The following is a 21,162-nucleotide window of genomic DNA, read 5'->3' on the forward strand; positions in this document are numbered from 1 at the left end:
TTATATGGGTTGCTTACCAATTTACTACACTCAAAAAAGTGGGAGTGGTAGTCGGAAGAACCAGAAAAGATCAAATTCTAACATACCACATATAAATATTAAAAGAATATATGAGGACTCACAAATATAAATGAGAGAACATACATGAACATATTAATATAGAGATATTTATTACTCATATGTCTATATATAGAGAATATGTGTACTTATATATGAATATATTTTCTATCTTTATATGTACGAGCTTTCCTATATTCTCTATATATTCCTGCACTTAAGTATTCATTTACTCTCTCTAAAGTCATATATGTGAGTACTCATTTATATAAATATATCCATTAAATATCTGAAGGATATGTGCTTTCTATATATACATATATGTACATCTATATGAATAAACAGAGAATAAATGAGTACCCATAAAGACTAATACATACAGAAAATATATAAGTACTCATTTGGAAGAATATAAAGATAAAGTATTTGAGATGAAAAGAGTGGTCTACATTGAAAAGCTCTCCAACCTGACATATTCCAATGTGTTATAAATAACTGAACAAGGGATATGGATTGAAGATATCACACACACACACACACCCTAAGAAAATCATTTTCTAAAGCATTTTCACAGCTATTTTTTGTTGTTCAGTTGTGCCCCACTCTTTGTGACCCCATATGGGGTTTTCTTGGCAAAGATACTGGAGTGCTTTGCCATTTCCTTCTCCTGATCATTTCCTGATATAAATTATTTATTGTAGTTGAGGGAATAAAAGGGGGTCTCAAAAACACCTTAATGAGCATCTGACTGACATAGGAAGTGGAGAGATCTTTCGAACAAGGGTAAAACAGCTTTAGAATGTATGTAAAATCTCATAGAAAAGGATTCAGACGTATTTCCTCATAGATGAGTATTCCTATGTTCTAGGCGTATATTGACAGATATGCGTACTTGTTGACACATTCCCTCTATCAGTATCTATATTTGAAAACTAATGTTTTCTCTTTATGGATTCATATATACGTATATATACATGAATATTCCTATATACTTGTTTGCTGTTCTCTCTCACTACTCACATATATGATTATTCATATATCCTCTCTATATATTCACATATATAAGCACTGATATATTATTTTCATACTCATATACATGAGTATTCACATTCTCTTTGAGGGAATTGAGGGAATTAGGATGGCAAGGGCACTGAGTGAACCATAATGACTCTTATCTTGTGATTCAATTCTGCAGCTAACTCAGTTTCATTACTATTCAGTTATGGGTCTAATACAAATTTTGTCTTTTTTAAAAAATTAATTCGTTTATTTTTAGTTCTCAACGTTCACTTCCATAAGATTTTGAGTTTCAAATTTTCTACCCATCCCTCTCCTTCCCATCCCCAAGATGCATGGAATCCGATATAGACTGTATTTATGCATTCATATTAAACATTTTCACATTCCTCATGATATAAAGAATAATTAGAACTAATGGGAGGAACCATAAGAAAGAAGAAACAAACAGAAAAACAACAAAAGAAAAGGAGAGCAAATAGTATGATTCCATCCTCATTCAGACTCCTGAGTCTTTTTTTTTGTTTGTTTGATTTTTGGAGGGGGGAAGGCAGGGCAATTGGGGTTAAGTGACTTGCCCGAGGTCACACAGCTAGTAAGTGTCAAGTATCTGAGGCTGGATTTGAACTCAAGTCCTCCTGACTGCAGGGTTGGTGCTCTACTCACTGCTCCACCTAGTTGCTCCCCTTGTGAGTCTTTTGGAGTTGTCTTAGATTCTTGCATTGCTGAGAAGAGCTAAGTCGATCAAAGTCAGTCATTGCACAATGTGGTTGTTACTATGTACGATGTTCTCCTGGTTCTGCTCATTTCATTCAGTATCAGTTCATATAAGTCTTTCCATGTTTTTCTGAAGTCTGCTTGCTCATCATTTCTTATAGCACAATAGTATTCCATTACATTCATATAATACAACTTGTTCAGCCATTCCCCAATTGATGATCCCCTCAATTTCCAATTCTTTGCCACCACAAAAAGAGCTGCCATAAACATTTTTGTGCATACGGATCCCTTTCCCACTTGTGTGATCTCTTTGGGATACAGCCCTAGAAGTGGTATCACTGGGTTAAAGGGTATGTACAGAATTATAGCCCTTTGGGGATAGTTCCAAATTGCTCTCCAGAATGATGAATCAGTTCACAACTCCACCAACAATGCATTAGTGTTCCATTTTTCCCACATCTTCTCCAGCATTTATCACTTTGCTGTTTTGTCATGTTAGCCAATCTGATAGGTGGGATATGATACCTCATAGTTCTTTTGATTTGCATTTCTCTAATCAGTAGTGATTTAGAGCATTTTCCATATGACTATAGATAGCTTTAATTTCTTCCTCTGAAAAATGCCTGTTCATATCCTTTGACCATCTCTCAATTGGGGAATGACTTGTATTCTTATAAATTTGACTCAGTTCCCTGTATATTTTAGAAATGAGGCCTTTATCAGAGACACTAGTTGTAAAAATTCCTTCCCAGTTTTCTGCTTCCCTCCTAATCTTGGTTGCATTGGCTTTGTTTTTGCAAAAACTTTTCAATTTAATGTAATCAAAATTATCCATTTCACATTTTGTAACACTCTGTGTCTCCTGTTTGGTCATAAATTCTTCTGTTTTCCATAAATCTGACAGATAAACTATTTCTTGCTCTCCCAGTTTGCTTACAGTATCAGCCTTTATATCTAAATCGTCTACCCATTTGGAATTTATTTTGGCATACAGTGTAAGATATTGGTCGATAGCCAGTTTCTGCCACACTATTTTCCGGTTTTCCCGGCAATTTTTGTCAAATAGTAAGTTCTTATCCCAGAAACTAGACTCTTTGGGCTTATCAAAGAGTAAATTACAATAGTCATTGACTATTGTGTCTTGTATACCTAACCTATTCTACTGATCCAACACTCTATTTCTTAGCCAGTACCAAGTAGTTTTGTTGATTGCTGCTTTATAATACAATTTAAGATCTTGTATGGCTAGGCCACCTTCCCTAGCATTTCTTTTCATTAATTCCCTTGATATTCTGGATCTTTTGTTCTTCCAGATGTATTTTGTTATTTTTTTTCTAGCTGTATAAAATGTTCTTTTTTGTAGTTTGATTGGTATGGCACTGAATAAGTAAATTAATTTATGTAGAATTGTCATTTTTATTATGTTAGCTCGGCCTACCCATGAGCAACTGATGGTTTTCCAATTATTTAGATTTGACTTTATTTGTGTGAAAAGCATTTTGTAATTGTGTTCATATAGTTCCTGGGTTTTATTTGGCAGGTAGACTCCCAAATATTTTATAATGCGTACGGTAACTTTAAATGGAATTTCTCTTTCTATCTCTTGCTGTTGGGCTTTGTTAGTAATATATAGAAATGCTAAGAATTTATGTGGATTTATTTTATATCCTGCAACTTTGCTAAAGCTGTTTATTGTTTCAGGAAGCTTTTTACTTGATTCTCTAAGTATATCATCATATCATCTACAAAGAATGATAGATTTGTTTCGTCTTTGCCTATTCTAATTCCTTCAATTACTTTTTCTTCTCTTATTGCTAAGGCTGACATTTCTAGTACCATATTGAATAACAGTGGTGATAATAGACATCTTTGTTTCACCCTTGATCTTATTGGAAATGTTTCTACCTTATCCCCCTTACATATAATGCTTGCTGATGGTATAAGGTAGATGCTACTTATCATTTTAAGGAAGACCCCATTTATTCCTATCCTCTCTAGTGTTTTAATGGGAATGGACATTGTATTTTGTCAAAAGATTTTTCTGCATCTATGTGATTTCTGTTATGTTGTTAATATGGTCAATTATGCTAATAGTTTTCCCAATATTGAACTATCCCTGCATTCCTGGTATAAATCCTACCTGGTCATAGTGTATTATTCTCATGATAAGTTGCTGTAATCTTTTTGCTAATATTTATTTAAAATTTTTACATCAATATTCATTAGGGAAATTGGCCTATAATTTTCTTTCCCTGTTTTGACTCTTCCCAGTTTAGGTATCAGTACCATATTTGTATCATAAAAAAGAGTTTGGTAGGACTCCTTCACCCATTTTCCCAGATAGTCTATATAGTATTGGAATTAATTGTTCTTTAAATGTTTGATAGAATTCACTTGTAAATCCATCTGACCCTGGAGATTTTTTCCTGGGGAGTTCCCTAATGGCTTGTTCAATTTCTTTTTCTGAGATGGGGTTATTTAAGTATTTTATTTCCTCTTCTGTTAATCTGGGTAATTTATATTTTTGTAAATATTCTTCCATTTCACTGAGATTGTCAAATTTATCGACATACAATTGGGCAAAATAGCTCCTAATTATTGTTTTAATTTCCTCTTCATTGATTGTGAATTCACCCTTTTCATTTTTGATCCTGGTAATTTGGCTTTCTTCTTTCTTTTTTTTAAATCAAATTAACTAAAGGTTTATCAATTTTATTTTTTCATAAAACCAGCTCTTAGTTTTATTTATTAGTTCAATAGTTTTCTTGATTTCAATTTTATTAGTCTCTCTTTTGGTTTTCAGTATTTCTATTTTGGTATTTAATTGGGGATTTTCAATTTGTTCTTTTTCTAGCTTTTTTAGTTGCATGCCCAATTCATTGACCTCCTCTTTCTCTATTTTATTCATTTAAGCATTCAGAGATATAAAACTTTCCCTGAGAACTGCTTTGGCTGCATCCCATAAGTTTTGGTATGTTGTCTCATTGTTGTCATTCTCTTGGAGGAAGTTATTGATTGTTTCTATGATTTGTTGTTTGACCCACTCATTCTTTGGGATTAGATTATTTAGTTTTCAATTAATTTTTAGTCTATCTTTCCATGGGCCTTTATTACATGTAATTTTCATTGCATTATGATCTGAAAGGGATGCTTTTAATATTTCTGCCTTTTGCATTGGATTGTGAGGCTTTTATGCCCTAGTAAATGGTCAGTTTTTGTGTAGGTGTCATGTACCACTGAGGAAAAGGTATATTCCTTTCTATCCCCATTCAATTTTCTCCAGAGGTTTAGCATATCTAACTTTTCTAAAATTCTATTCACCTCCTTAACTTCTTTCTTGTTTATTTTGTGGTTAGATTTGTCTAGTTCAGAGAGGGAGAGGTTGAGGTCCCCCACTAGTATAGTTTTGCTGTCTATTTCTTCCTGTAACTCCCTTAACTTCTCTAGCCACAAGTAAGACTGCAAAGGAAAACCTCGAAGTCACATCCAAACCATTCCAATGATCAAAGGGGCATCATTTAGAATTTCCATCATAGATTAACCAAAAATTATTTCCTGGTAGTATGTGCTGAATTAGGGGATGCCTTCTAAGGCCTTGCTGTTAGGGCCTTCTGGTACTATGATAAGTAAATCTCAGACAATTTCCAGATATCCACAGTATGACCAGCAGATCACCAAACAGAGAGTTTATCCTATTCGCATTCATAGTTATGATTACTCTCTGCGTCTTTCTCTCCATCCTATTTCCCCTCCCCATTTATGCTTTTTTATTTCTCCCTTCTCCCTTTCCCTCCTCACTAGAGTTTTGCTTTGACCACTTTGACCACTGCCTCTCCCAATCTTTCCTCCCTTCTAACCACCCCCTCTCTTTTCTTTCTCCTTTTCCCTCCTACTACCTATGGAGAAATTGGATTTCTATGCCTTAATGAGTATGTTATTCTCCCCTTGAGCCAAATACAATGAGAGTAAGGTTCAAACAATGCTCATCTCCCTCCCTTCTTTCCCTCTACTATAATATGTTTTTGTGCATCTTCATGTGATGTAATTTACCCTTTTCTGCCTCCTCCTTTCCTCTTCTCCCATTTCAATCCCTTTTCACCCCTTAATTAGGTTTTTTTATCATCACATCAAAGTCAACTTATACCTACACCCTCTGTCTATGTATATTCCTTCTAAATGTCATAATAAAGATACAGTTCTCAAGAATTACAGGTATCATCTTCCCACATAGGGAAGTAAGCAGTTTGCCCTTATTGAATAACATTTTTTTTTCCTTTCCTCTTTACCTTTTTATGCCTCTCTTGAGTCTTGTATTTGAAGATCAAATTTTCCATTGAGCTCTGGTCTTTTCATCAGGAAGGTCTGGAAGTCCTCTGTTTCACTGAATGTCCTCCTTCCCTGAAGGATTATGCTCAATTTCACTGGGTAGTTGATGTTTGGTTGTAATCCAAACATTTTTTGCCTTACAGAATATCATATTCCAAGCCCTCTGATCTATTAATGTAGAAGCTTCAAGGTGCTGCCATAATCCTGGCTGTGGTTCCACGATATCTTAATTGTTTCTTTCTGGCTGCTTATAGTAGTTTTTCTTTGATCTGATATGAATATAAAGGGAAAACATTTGAGTGTTCATGGATAAGAATATACAAAGCCAATAGGTTTTTCTGAGGGTGATGGAAGAATTTCTAGAGGGACAGAGAAGGTCGAGGGCCTTTGGACATCCCTCATGGTTCCTGTGGTCCTCCCTCTTTCAGTGCCTGGCTCCAGGAATGGAAACAGTCATAGTCCAACTGGCAGCTGGGGCCACTTACAGGGTGGTGGTGGAGACTAAGGCCTTAAAAGCTTCCTGTTGGTTGTTGAGGACCTTAAAGAATCAGTAGTTGACTGGGCCAAGTCCTAGATTTGGTAAGCCTTCCTGACTCAGCCCTAAAAGTAAGTCCTCATTGTCATCTAGCTTAGAGTCTTTATTCCAAACTAGAATTGTGTGTCAGTTCTGCACAAATTCAGGGAATTTTTTGGTTTCACAACAATTTGAAGGGAGGTAGTGTGGCATAGAAGACAGTCATATGATCTTGGGATTTGGAGAAGGAAGGAAACTTAGAATTGTCCAGAACTGAATATGAATCCCTGGGCAAGTCACTTTTTAACATATCTCACCTTTGTTTTCCTCACTTGAAATGGGCATAATATTTGTATCACACTGTGCTATAAAAATGCAGTGGAAAGTGCAGTGTATATGAACACCACGGGGCCTGGGTTAATAATAACAATAGCAGCGTCTATATAGTGCTTTAATGTTTGCAAATATTGCACTTTCTACTCAAGTTGTGACTCTGCTACTTATTACTTGTATAACTTTGGGCAAGTCATTTAACTTCTTTGGGCCTTGATTTCTTCATCAGTAGAATGATGGTATTGTATTAGATGATTTTTGAAGTCTCTTCCAGGTCTAAATTGATGATTCTATGTGGTGGGCTGTTCTGGATATCTTTATGTTAATTAGGCTTTTTTCTTTCTTGGGATTGGGTTGGGTGGATAGCTTCCGCCCTCATCCATGAAGTTGATAGAAATTTTTTGGAGGAGATGGAACTTCAGGGCCATCAAATAATGATAGTACTACCTTACCTTTATGTACTTGGCTAAAAATGACTGAATGTCATTCTTGGAAAAACTATTTACTATAATAGCATGGAGGAACAATCAGCAAATTTGCTACTTTGGGTTTTGTTTACACTTAAGGCAGATTATTTCGAGTAAGTTATGCCTCCATTATTAGGGGCCATGAGGGTTTTCTACCTTACTGACTCACACTTAATCAGTGCTGTCATGTTTCTTTGTCAGTGTACTAAGACCCCTATAATCAAGCTTAGGATCTCCCTTAAAGTAACAAATCCTTATCCTCCTTCAGAGAAGTGCAAACAGCATACTAACTTGTGAATTTGCTAATGCTTATTCAGGGCTGTATGTCAAGCATATCAAAATTCAGGTCAACCTAATCCAATCCAACAAGCATTTATTAAGTACTTAATATATGCCAGTCACTGTGCTAAGAATTATTAGGGATATTAAAAAATGATGGCAGTGAAGAGAGTGTCAGCCCTAGAATCAGGAGGACCTGATTTCAAATCCAGCCCGATACTTTCTGGCTCTGTGACCCTGGGAAAATCACTTCATCTTGTTTGCCTCAGTTCCTCATTTGTGAGATGAGCCAGAGAAGGAAAGGGCAGGCCACTCCAGTGTCTTTGCCAAGAAAACCCTAAATGGGATCAGGAAGACTACTAAAAAACAAGAAAAACAATGGAGAGAAGTAGTAGCACAAAGAGAATCTAGAACTAACTGAAGAATCCAGGAAGTCCTGAGTTCAAGTTCTACCTATGACACGTACTGCCTGTGTTACCTTGGGCAAGTCACTTGACCTGTCAGTGTTCTAGGGTGGTGTCCAAGTAGCTCCTGCAAAATTCCCTCCCAAGTGAGGCCTGAATCACTGTTTACAGTTTAAATGCAATTGGAAATGGCTAACAAAATAAATAAAAATACAATAAAGCAATGTTAATTTGTAATTTTCTAGGTTAATATACTCCTGCAGGGAGTTTGACATTGCTGTATCTAGGCAATTCTCAGCAACTTAGAAGTTGCAGGGAAGGTGCCAACATGTGTTGCGAAGTGGCACTTTTTCTCATTTGGAAGTTCCATATACCAATGAAACCACAGGTCTAAAAAAAAAGACAAAGTAGACAGTGCCTGTCCTCAAAGAGCTTATATTCTTTTATGGGGAATGTAACATATAAACAGGTAATTGTATTCCCCTTTATTTGAGAAGGGAGGGAGTACTAACAACCAGAGGGATCATTTCACTTCTATTCTTAGACCTCTGTGTCTCTTCCTGGAACTTGAGATATGGGAGTCAGCTCCATCCCAAGCTAGGATGTCCTTTTGGTTCCAGGAAGAACAGCATCCCTAGTAGATTTGGACAAAGAATTCAAGTGGCTTCAAAGGCAATGACATGGTTAAAGACTGGGTAAAGAGTCTGAATTAATAGAGATACTCATTCTCCAGGCCTAATTGGAATTTCGCAGCCTGTGCCATTCATGAGCATTTCTTCTGTATCACTGCTTACCTCTGCTAATGAGACTCCAGGAGACATGCTTATGCTGGGGCACATGCCCAGGACTAGCTGTCTTGATTCTCTCTTGCATTTCCATTTTTGCCACTTGTCTTTCCTACTCCATCCCTACTTGGCAGGGTCTTCTCTCTCTGCCAGTACTGATTACTCTGTTCCCTGCCTAACCCTTCGGTCAGCCAATAATGCTGGCCTAGCTAGGCTTTTTTTAAAGGTTGTGTGTGGTGTAACTGAAAGAGTGCTGGATCTCGTTTCTTCAGCTGTGGAATGGGAATGTAATTCATATACATCCTATCCTTATAGCATTGTGAGGATCAAACGACTTAACATGTGTGAAGCACTTTATAAATCTTAGAGCTCTGTATAAATGTGAGCTATTGTGAGTTTAATCAGCCAACCTTTATTAAATGGCTATTAGGTTCAATTCTGTTCAGTCCTTTCTGTTGTATTTGACTCTCCAGGAGGTCATCTGGGGTTTTCTTAGCAAAGATACTGGAGTGGGTTGCCATTTCCTTCTCCAGCTCATTTTACAGATGAGGAAACTGAGGTAAACAAGGTTGGGTGACTCACCCAGGGTCACATAGCTAGAGGTGTATGAGGCTGGATTTGAGCTCACTTCAAGCCCAGCAGTCTATCTACTGTGCCACCTAGCTGCCCACTAGATCCATTACACAGTGCCAAATACTGGATTGTATATAAAGGAAGACATCTAGAGATGAGTGAATCTAGAACTTTGGGGCTGAAAGAGTTCTTAGAGCAGGGCTTGGGAAGTGCCACATTTGGCAGTCTAATGAAACCTATGGACCTCTTTTCAGAATCATGATTTTAAGTGTGTAAAGTAAAATGTATAAAACATGATTCTGTTTAATGTCTTTCCATGTTCATCTTGTTTGCCCAGTCCAATGCAACAAATATTAAACATCTACTAAATAAATGCAATGTCATGTGCTATTGTCCATCCTTCATTACTGAAGAGGAGCAACGAAATCAGGGAGTGATATCTTGACTTGTGCATGAATTAGATTTAAGTGAGGCAGGGCTGTACCAAGTTGACAACCTCACACACTCTGGGCAAATTTGGTCTTGGACAATTAGCTGTGTAACTCTGGGTAAGTCACTTAACTTTCTTTGCCTCAGTTTCCTCATCTGTAAAATGAGCTGGAAAAGGAAATGGCAAATCACTCCAGTTTCTTTGGCAAGAAAAACCCAAATAGGTCACGAGTCAGACATGACTGAACAATAACGGCTTAGGTTCAAATCCTAGTTCTTCATTTTACTATCCTGTGTGATTTTGGGCAAGTCATTTAACCTCAAAGAACTTCAGTTTTCCTTGATGAGGCAGTTGGACTTTAAGGGATGTCCTTCCCTACCCTCCACTTAAGATCCTGTAGTCTTCCCCTAATTATGGCATTGGGATACCAGGTAAAGGTAAAAGAATAGTAGCCAAGAACCTAAAATGACATTCTGTATTCTCTGGTGTTCAATATAAACGGGCAGAGCAGGTTTCCTTGTTAATTGAATAGGTGGATTTTTAAACAGAGTGTACTTGGGGTCCCTCCCCAGCTCAGTTCTTTTTCTTTTTTTTAAAACTACATCAGATGGCCTGGTCAGATAGCTAAGCCAGCTGTGCTGTTCTTAAAGAGAACTGGGCCCCTGGGGTAGGAAAGAGCCTCTCTAGTCCTCATCCATCGCAGTTAGCTTAGCACTCCACAGCTGAAAGGGCCATTAATTAACATTGTCTTCAGGTCTGGGAATGGGCAGGGACTTCCAAACCCTGGGAACTTATCAGTCTCCCCCTTGAAGTAATCACTCAGTAGCATCACTGCATCCCCACACTCTCAGCCTCAATCATTCCTAATCCCTTCTTACATGATGCTTTTTAGAATCTCTATGGCTTCTGGGTACTCTAAGGGTCAGGACTTAATTACAACCCATGAGAAAACCTCTGGAGAAAAAGTTAAGAATTGATTGAGGGGCCAGGAAACTTCACAGAAGTTTATGGCTCACTTTTGTAATGATATCCTATTTGTTTATGTGGTTATTTTAATTTTTCGAAGTCCTTTTGAATCTCCTTGTCAGGTTCTCACAGTAACCCTGTGAGATAATTAAGACAAAGTACTATTATCCCCATTTGCCAGATGGGAAAACCAAGAACCAAAACCAAATCAAGTGACTTTTCCAAGGTTATCCTGTGAGTTTTCATGTTAAATCTAGTATGGAAATACAAGTAATCCTTCAGGGAAATGGTCTTCTGGGGTATCTGTTCATTCAGGTAGGTATTTGTGAAGGCACTGGAATCTTTGTTGCTCTTCCTTTATCCCTGATAAAACCAACATGCACCATTAAAACTGGTCTTCTTTGAATAGAAAGAAGGTAGCTTTAAAAGGTACATCGCTTTAAAATGGGCCACTTACCAGAACCATTTCTGCTTAACTGCTTTACCCTGAGTCTCCATCGAGGTGCTTCACTACCTTCTGCCTTGGTTGTTTAAAAACTATTTGAGGCTTTGAGATTCACAGGATCACAACTTCATTTTTCCCTCAAACCCAAACTCTTGTTAAGTTCCTTGTTACTGTTGATGGCATTGCCATCCTGCTAGTTACCCAGATTCCCAACCTTTATGTGCCATCCATCCTTAACTGTTCACTTACTCTTTTCTATTCCTTTCCCCCCTCCTAATACAGATGTAATCTGTTGCCAAATTCTGTCATTTCTATTTTCCTAACTTCTCTTGGATATGTTCCTTTCTACCATTCTGTGGCCAAGCCATCATCACTTCATCCTGGACTATAGCAATAGCCTTCTGGTTGGTTTCTCTGCCTCAAGTATGATATCCACTCAGTTGTCAAATGGATTATATTCAATAAACTGCAGTGGCTCCCTAAGAGTCTTTACAATCAAATATAAAATCCTCTGCTTGGCTTTTAAAAATCCATCATAACTTGGCCCCTTCCAACATTACTGGGCGTCTAACACCTTAGTCCTTCCCTCACTCCCCCACTTACTCTGTGATCCATTGTTTCTCTTTGGAACAGCAACCCTGAGGGTCTTCCACTCCCAGCTTCATTTTTCTTCTTTTTTTCTAATTAAAGGGGCCATCCCATGTCGCACTTCTTAAAGAGGCCTATTCACTGAATGGGCATTACCTCATTCTGAGTACATGAAAAGGCCTTTGCCTAAAAGGTCCAGGGTCTCCCATTGCATCCTGGGTCATCTCCAGTCATCCTGACGAATATCTGGTCACTGGATCCAGATGGCTCTGGAGGAGAAAGTGAGGCTGGTGACTTCGTACAGCCCTCCCTCATTCAAATGAAAATCAACTGTAAGTCATGTCATCATTTCCTTGATGCCATGGTCCTTTTCAAAAACGAAGGACAAACGCAACAACTTAGAGGCTAAAATGAGCCTCAGATGCCTCATGGGGGGAGGGGAAGGAGAGGGGAGCTGACCCAAGGTACAGTGGCTACTGGATGCCTGGTAGGGGTAAGTGAAGTGTGAGACCTGGTTGCTGGGAGGGGCCTCCTGCCTCACAAAGGTGGGCACTGATGTTACTGGCTATTGGCTGTCACTGGGAGTCAACTCCGCCCCAAATGGACTCTGCTCGGGTGGCTCACTAAGTACCCCCAGAGACCTGAAAGAGGAAATATGAGAAAGGAGAGAGAGATGCCAGGGCACACATGCAATGCCTATTTTTCTAGCCACATATAAATGAGCAACAAACCACATCAATCATTATTTCTTTATATTACCAACAAAACAAGAGTGATGGAAGGAGAAATTCTATTTAAAATAACTGGAGACAGTATAAAAGCTTGGAATTTTACCCTCCAAAACACACCAAGAAACCATACGAATACAGTTACCAAACCCTTTCCACACAAATAATAACTAATCTAAATAACTAGTAACTGATCTAAACAATTAAAGAAATGTTAATTGCTGATGGTTAAGCTGTGCCAGTATAATAAAAATGACAATTCTACTCAAATTAACTTACTCATTCAGTGCCATACCAATCAAACTAACAAAGAATTATTTTATAGAGCTATCAAAATAAATACGGAAGTCATCTGGAAGAACAAAAGGTCAAGAATATCAAGGGAATCAATAAAAAAAAACAAAGTTAGGCAGCCTAGCAGTACCAGCTATCAAATTATGCTACAACATGGTCATCACTGAAACAACCTGGTACTATATAAGAAATAGAGTGGTTGATCAGTTGAAAATTATGCATATAATATAGAGAAGAAAATGACTATAATAACCTAGTGTTTGATAAAAAGAAAGATTCAAGCTTTTGGGGAAAGAACTCACTATTTGACAAAAACTTCTGGGAAAACTGGAAAACAGTCTGGCAGAAACTAGGCATACACCAACATATCACACCACATGCCAAGATAAGATCAACATAGGTATATGATTTAGACATAAGGGGCAATATCATATCCAAATTAGGGGAGCAGTATAGAAATATGTGAGATCTATGGATCAGGGAAGAGTTTATGACCAAATGAGCCAGAGAGGATCACAGTAGGTAAAGTGGATAATTTTGATTAAATTAAACTAAAAATTTTCACACAAAACCAATGCAACCAAAATCAGAAGGAAAACAGGAAATTGGGGAAAAAATTTATAGGAAGTTTCTCTGATAAAAGCCTCATTTCTCAAATATATAGGGAGCTAAACCAAACAAAAAAAAAAGTCATTCTCTGATCAATAAATAGTCAAAGGATATGAAGAGGCAGTTTTTAGAAGGAAAAAATCAAAGCTATCAATAGTCACATGAAAAAAAAGTTCTTAATAAGTAATAATTAGATATAATGCTGTAGCCAGAGTGGCCTTTGTTTTCTTTGAGTGACTCAGTTTATCTCATTGAGCATTGCTGGGCCATGCCTGGGAGCAGAGAACTTCCTGTGTGACCTCTTCCAGGGCAGGAAGCCCAGAAACCCATGCCTGGAAGCAGAGAACTTCCTGTGTGATGAGTCATGGGGCTGGCTGAGGGGAGGTGTTGACTCCAGAGCCACGCCCTATTGGGTGTTAACCTAATCTACCCTAGGGGGAGAGGCCAACTCAAGAACCAATCGGCCCTGGTCATTCAGGTGGCGCTTGATGATGTCAAAAACTCTATAAGAGGGGAGAGGACAGCTTGAAGAGCCCTCTTTCCTTTTCTGGTTGGCGTGGGAGCAGCGGGGAGCGTGACTCTGGGCCAGCCCTTGCTCTCGGGCCGAGCCCAGATGTTGGTAACTATGAATCGTATTGGGTCTGTCTGTTGATATTTGTAATCTGTTTGTATTTTGGTTTTGAGGTTCGGGGTGCTGATTTGTTTTCCCCCGAACTAAATGAATGTTCTGAACCTCAGGGTGCTGGCTTTTTCCCCTGAAGTACGTGAATGAATCTGTATTTGGTATATCTCTTGATGCTTGTCTCTTTGCTCCCCTGAACTAACTGAATGCTAACTGAATGCTGGCATTTTCCCCCTGAACTAAATGAATGTTGTCTGTATGCTAACTGAATGCTGGATTAAAGTAAGCTGGTCAACCCCTTCACTGTGCTTTCCTTGTTTAAGCAGATAAAAAGAACCTATGCTTTCCTGGCGTCCCGGCAGCCTCCTGGGTGCTGGCTGTGGGGGGGATCTTATGCCCCCACAGGAGCTGCTAGCTGGGTTGTTAAAACAAATGGAAATTAAAATAAATCTGAAGTACCACCTCACACCTATAACATTTGCTAACATGACAGAAAAGGAAAATGACAAATGCTAGAGGATGTATGGAATAACAGGCACACCAATGCACAACTGAAGTTGTGAATTGTTCCAACCATTCTGGAGAACAATTTGGAATGATGCCCCAAAGCGTATAAAACTGTGCATGCCCTTTAATCTAGCAATAACACTCCTAGGTCTATATCCTAAAGAGATCAACGAAAAAGGAAAGTGACTTCTACGTACAAAAATATTTATAGCAGCTCTTTTTGCAGTGGCAAAGAATTGGAAATTGAAAAGATCTCCTTCAATTTGGGATTGTGATGGAATATTATTGTGATATAAGAAATGATGAAGAGAGTGAAGAAAAACATGGGAAGATTTACATGAACTGTTCCAGAGTAAAGTGAGCAGAACCAGGAGAACATTGTACAGAGTAACAGTAATATTGTAATGATAATCAACTATGAAAGCCTCAGTTACTCTGATCAACAGAACGATCCATGATAGTTCCATAGAATTTATGATAACAAATGCTATCCACCTCCAGAGATATAACTGATGAGCTCTAAGTGCCAATTGAAGCATATGTTTTTCATTTTCTTTCTTTTTTGCAACATGGCTACTAATACGGAAATATGTTTTGCATGACTTCACATGTGTAATGGGTATCATATTGTTTGCCTTTTTGATGAATGGGGGAGGGGTAGGAAGGAGGGAGAGAATTTGGAACTCAAAATCAAAAGGAATGTTAAAAGTAAGTTAACATTAAAAAAATAGGAAAATCAATGGAAAAACTAGAAAAGGGAGAGTCGGAAACAGGGGATTCAGTAAGTCAGTGCTCAAGAAACTAGAAAACATAAATTACTTAAGGAAGGACTCCTTATTTGACTAAAAATTTCTGGGCAATCTAGCAGATCAACACTTACACTGCATTTCATAATACATTTTAAATATGTGCCTGTTAGAAATAGGCTTGACAATTAAATTCAGGTATCAAGGGCAATTTATTGTTATTGAGGAATCCAAGGGAGTTGGGCTTACATTCCTGGCCAGGAGCAGGCTTCACTCTTCTTTGTGAAGAGGAAGCGGGGAATACAGGAGCGAGACCAGCTTTATTCTGTTAGACTGATGGAGATTGATGCAGCATCATCAGCTCAGTACCTCCCTTCACAGAAAGGATTGGTGCATTGCTCTTCCAGGTTACAATATTCCCTATATGCCCCCTTACATGCTTCACCTTGGTATTTGCATCCCACCCCCCAAGAACTATCCCATGTTCAAAAATGGAGGAAAACTCCTCCCTGTGGGTGTGTAGGGTAATATTAAATTAGTCAATTAAGCACACATGGTAGGCATTTGACCCAGTTCTCTTTTCAACCCTGACTCTTATCTGGCTGGTTTAGGCCAGTTTTGCCTATGTCCAGAGTTTGTGCTTTCCAGAAAACCACTAGCTCTTCTCTGATTGGCTGGGTCTACCTGCCTTAGTTAATTTTTATTCCTTTCTTTGTTCAAGCTGACAATTAATTATTCTATGGAAACTTAACTTTCTCTTTTACTAATCTCTCACATGCCTGACCTTAATATTATTCATCACATTGTAAGGGGTGGGGCAGATCATCTACCTCACTCAGCTATGGATAGGAGATGTATTATTAACCAACCAAGTAATAGAGGTAATTAAAAAATATAAAATAGATACCTTTGATTAAATGAAACTGAAAAGTTTGTGTATAGACAAAATTAATGGACCCAGGATAAAAAGAGGAGCAATTGAATTGGAAAAATGACTGTGTAAAATTTCTCTGATAAGGATTTGGTATCTGAGCTATACAATGAATGAACATATATGTATATGTATAAATACAAATATATTGAAAATATATTGAAGTATATGCCCATATTTATATATAACATCAAAAGCTAATCCCTAGGAGTTAAGTGGTCAAAGAATATGAACAAAGAGTTCTCAAAAGAAGAATTGTAAATTATTAACAACTACAAGAAATACTAATAATAAGAGAAATGAAAACCAAAACAACCATGAGGCAAATCTGCAAAGATGAAAAAAGATGGCAATAGTCATTATTGAAGGGGATGTGGAATTTAACCACTCTGTAGCATTCTCCTTAGAGCTGAGAATCCATACAGCCATTCTGGAAAACAATTTGGAATTATGAAAATAAAGTAACTTAAGTGTCTGTGCCCTTTGATACTGAAATTCTTTGCAAGACTAAAAACAGAAGTGTGGTTAGGTTACCTCAAGGAGATAATTGATAAGAAGAAAATCTTCATATACACTAAACTCTTATAGCAGCACTTTTTGTAATCTCAAAGAATTGGAAACAAAGTAGACACTCATAAACCAGGGAATGACAAAACAAATTGTGGTATATGAATGTAATGGAAGATTACTCTGATGTAAGAAATCGTGTGTAATTAATACAAAGAAGCATGGAAATATTTACATGAACTGGTGCAGAATGAAGTGAAAAGAGGTAAGAAAACAATATACACAAAGGCTAGAAGAATGTAGAAGGAAAGAACAATCGCACAGGAAGGCAAATTAAAAGTGAATGCTGCAATATAAAAAGAACAATCATGACTTGAATGTTAAAGGTATGAGAAGACATTCCCCAACCACCACCTTTGTAGATATGGGAAGTAGATAAATGTTACACATATTTTCAGACTTTAGTCTGACATCAGTTAAGCTGATTTTAATTTTTTTCTTTAAAAATAATATTTACTATCTGGGATGGCTCTTGGGGAGGAGCAGGGGGTATACTTTGGGAAATTATGGTGATGTCAAAAGGTATCAATTCAAAAGTTATTTTAAATAAATAAAGTTTTAAAAGGTATTAAAACTGTCACAGAGTCCTGACTGGATCAGAGAATGACAGACTTTGGCTGTTTACATTTCTGGTCAACTAAGTAGAAAGAAAACAATCTCACTCTGAGGTTTGGCTGGCAAACTGTGGTGGGCAATTCAGAGGTAAGAAAAGTTTTCTAAGCTGAATTAATTTGTAGTGTCCTCAATGTATATCATTCTTTCATTTCATTCCTCTATTATGGCTAAGTAACTGTTGTCTCATAAATGTTGTATGACCTACAGATGCCTCAATTTGTTCCACTATTAAACTGATACTACCAACGAACTGGCCTGAGTCACAATCACAACCACACACACAGAGGTGGGGCAACACATGCTTAGCATAGTCATGCTCCATGTGAGGACCCACTCCTTCTTTACGAAAGGGAGGGAAGAAATCTAGGGAGAAATGACTTTTTTTCTTAACTTGATGACATTACAAATTCAGCAGTTCCAAAACTCATTATGTTTCCTCCCAAACATGACCCTCTTTTGACCTTTCCCATTACTGTCAAGGACACACCCACCGTTCCACATACCTGGGGTTGCAACCTCCCAGTCACCTTCTGCTGGGTGAGCTCTCCCCTTGTCTCGCCTGGAACCAAACTTCAACCTCATTTCCCATGCTGCTTCTCCCTCTTCTTTCCAATTTCTTTTTTGTGTATTCTCCTCCCCCCACTAGAATGTGAGTCCTTTGAGGGCAGGGAATGTTTTGTCTTACTTTCTGGTAAGACAACACATTGGTTTCCTCCTTGTTTAGTATAGTGCCTAGCACATAAGAAGTGCTTAATACATTCCCTGTTCTCCCTTTGTCTTCGCCTGTCTCTGTCTCTCTCTCTTTCTCCGTCCTCCTCCTCTTTCTCTCTCCCTTTATCTGTCTTTTTCTTTTCTTTTTTTAGTTGCTGGAGAGTCAGCTTTATCTTTTTTTTTCCTTCAAAGCCATTGAATTATTTATTTATCCTCCCCTCAATTTATTAAGTTATTTGTCTTCAACTTTCAACATTCACTTCCATAAGTTTTAAATTTTCTCCCCTTCCCTCCCCAAGACGGTATGCAATCTGATATGGGATCTACACATACATTCCTATTAAACATATTTTCACATTAGTCATGTTGCATAGAAGAATTATAATGAATAGGAGAAGCCATGAGAAAGAAAACAAAACAAAACAAAAGAGAAAATAGTGTGCTTCATTCTGCATTCTGACTCCATAGTTCTTTCTCTGCATGTGGATGGCATTTTCCATCATGAGTCCTTTGGAAGTGTTTTAGGTCCTTGCATTGCTGAGAACAGCTAAGTCTATCAAAATCAGTCTTCACACACTGTGGCTGTTACTGTGTACAATGTTCTCCTGGTTCTGCTCCCTTCACTCAGCATCAGTTCATATAAGTCTTTCCAGGTTTTTCTGAAGTCCGCCTGTAATCTGTCTTTTTCTTTCCCGTGCTCCCCACTCTCCCATATTCTGTGAAGCTGGTGACGTTGCACAGCCCTCCCTCACTTAAATCCAAATCACTTCCATGACATCACCTCCATGATGTCATGGTCCTCTTAGAGAACGAAGAGCAAACAACTCTTACCATCATTGGAACACAACATGTCTTGCATCCATATCCTTATCTTCACTTACACGACACTTCTCACCTGGACTGTTGTCTCCTTTCCTTACTCTCTTTCCCCTTTAATCCACCTCCACTCAGCTCCCAAAGGATATTTCTAAACCTGAGATCTCATCATGCCATGCCCCAGTTCAGTAAATTCCAGTGGTTCCCTACTATGTCTGGGACCAGGTTTCTTAGACTTATATGTAGTTTATGAATGTCTTAAAACTTTTTTTGATAAGTTTTTTTCAGATTAACTGGATTTCTTTGTCATCTTTTGTATTTTAGTTGATATATTTAAAGACATCCTTCTGAGAAGGAGCCCATATTGCCAAAAGGGCCAACAGAGAAAACCAAAAGGAGTTTAAGAAACTGCTCTAGAATCAAATTCGGACCTCTCTATTTGTCATTGAAGGTAATTCCCAATGTGGCTATGAGCTATATCTCTCCCTGTATTATATAGAATTTTCCTTCATGTACTCTACAGTCACACATAACATGTCATTTAGCACGTATGTGCCTTTGCCCAGGTTACCCACATCCCTGGAGGGCATTGCAGACTCACCACAGCTTAGCAGAATTCCTTGTTTCCCTCAAAGGTTAGCTCAGATCAAATCTCCTACATGCAATCTTTCCTTGGAGAGAGATGCCCTCACCCAGTTAACTTGCAGTTTTTCAATATTTTGTAGGTACATGTTATCTTTAGGAATAGGATGTGTGCTCCTTAAGATTAAAGGCTTTTCCACTTTTGCCTCAGTATCCCCAGTACTTAGCATGAGACCTGACACCTAATAGGAGCTTAATAAATGCTTTTTGGTCAGTCAGTTGTCATTTAATGATCTAACATACAGGCTCCATGTGTCTAACCCTAAATGGCTCTGACTCCAACTTTAACTCTAACCCTACCGTTCCTTATAAAAGGAAGGGGAAAAGCCTTAATCAAGGGAAAAAAGAGTGGCTGCTGCCATTTAAATTTTGTTGACATAAAGGAAATTTGATCTCAACCTGTTCAAAACAGAACTCATCATCTTTCCCCCAAACCCATCCTCTTGAAACCTTCCCTGTCAGGAATACCTGCATTGTCCCCATCACCCAGGGTTGCCTCCTCAAAGTCATTTTCTGAGAGGTGAGCTCTCACCTTATCTTGCCCAGAACCAAGCCTCCCCTTCATTTCCCAGCCGTCAGCTCTAAACTATGCTGCTGCTGCTGCTGTGTCCCCTTTCCAGATGCCCTTTATGCATATTCCCTTTCCCTACTAGAAAGTGAACTCTTTGTCGGCAGTGACTCTCTTGTCTTACTTGCTGGTGTTTCTCTCTGTCTCCCTCTCCCATGCCCCAAACTCTCCCTCAGCCCCCATATTCAATCAGTTGCCAAACCCTGTCATTACCACCTACACAACATCTCTGGCATCTCTGGCATTCTCTCCACTCACACAACCTCATCGATTTTCACCTGGGATACTGGAGTAGCCTCCTAGTGGGTCTCCCTGCCTCTAGCCCCTCCCCTCTCCAATCCACCTTCCTTTCAGCTGCCAAAGGGATTTTCCTAGAGCCCATGTCTAAAGTTGTCCATTTTCTGCTCAATAATCTTCAGTAGCTACCTGATACATGGAGGATCAAATACCAACTCCTTTGTTGTTTAGAATTATTTGTATCCTGATTACAGCCTCCCTTTCTAGCCTCCTCTGATATTATTTCCTTTCATGTACTCTTATAATACAGCTACATTGGCCTTGCTTTGCATCAAATATAAAACTTCACAGACAAAACTATTTCCCACTTACAAGCCTTTGCAAAGGCAGTCCCCCATGCCAGGTATGCTTTCTACACTCACCTGTGCCTCTGAGGATCCCTAGTTCCCTCAGCACCACGTGTTACATGAGGTTGTTTTTTTTTATCCCCCCCCTCCTAGTTGTTGGGCCCTCCTCTGCCCCACCATTTCCTTGCATATTGTTTATATTTTGTAAATTCTTATTACTTTTTTTTTGAAGGGGGGAAGGCAGGGCAATTGGGGTTAAGTGACTTGCCCAAGGTCACACAGTTAGTAAGTGTGTTAAGTGTCTGAGGCCAAATTTGA

This window comes from Trichosurus vulpecula (genome assembly GCF_011100635.1).
Source record: "Trichosurus vulpecula isolate mTriVul1 chromosome X unlocalized genomic scaffold, mTriVul1.pri SUPER_X_unloc_3, whole genome shotgun sequence".
Classification (NCBI taxonomy): domain Eukaryota; kingdom Metazoa; phylum Chordata; class Mammalia; order Diprotodontia; family Phalangeridae; genus Trichosurus; species Trichosurus vulpecula.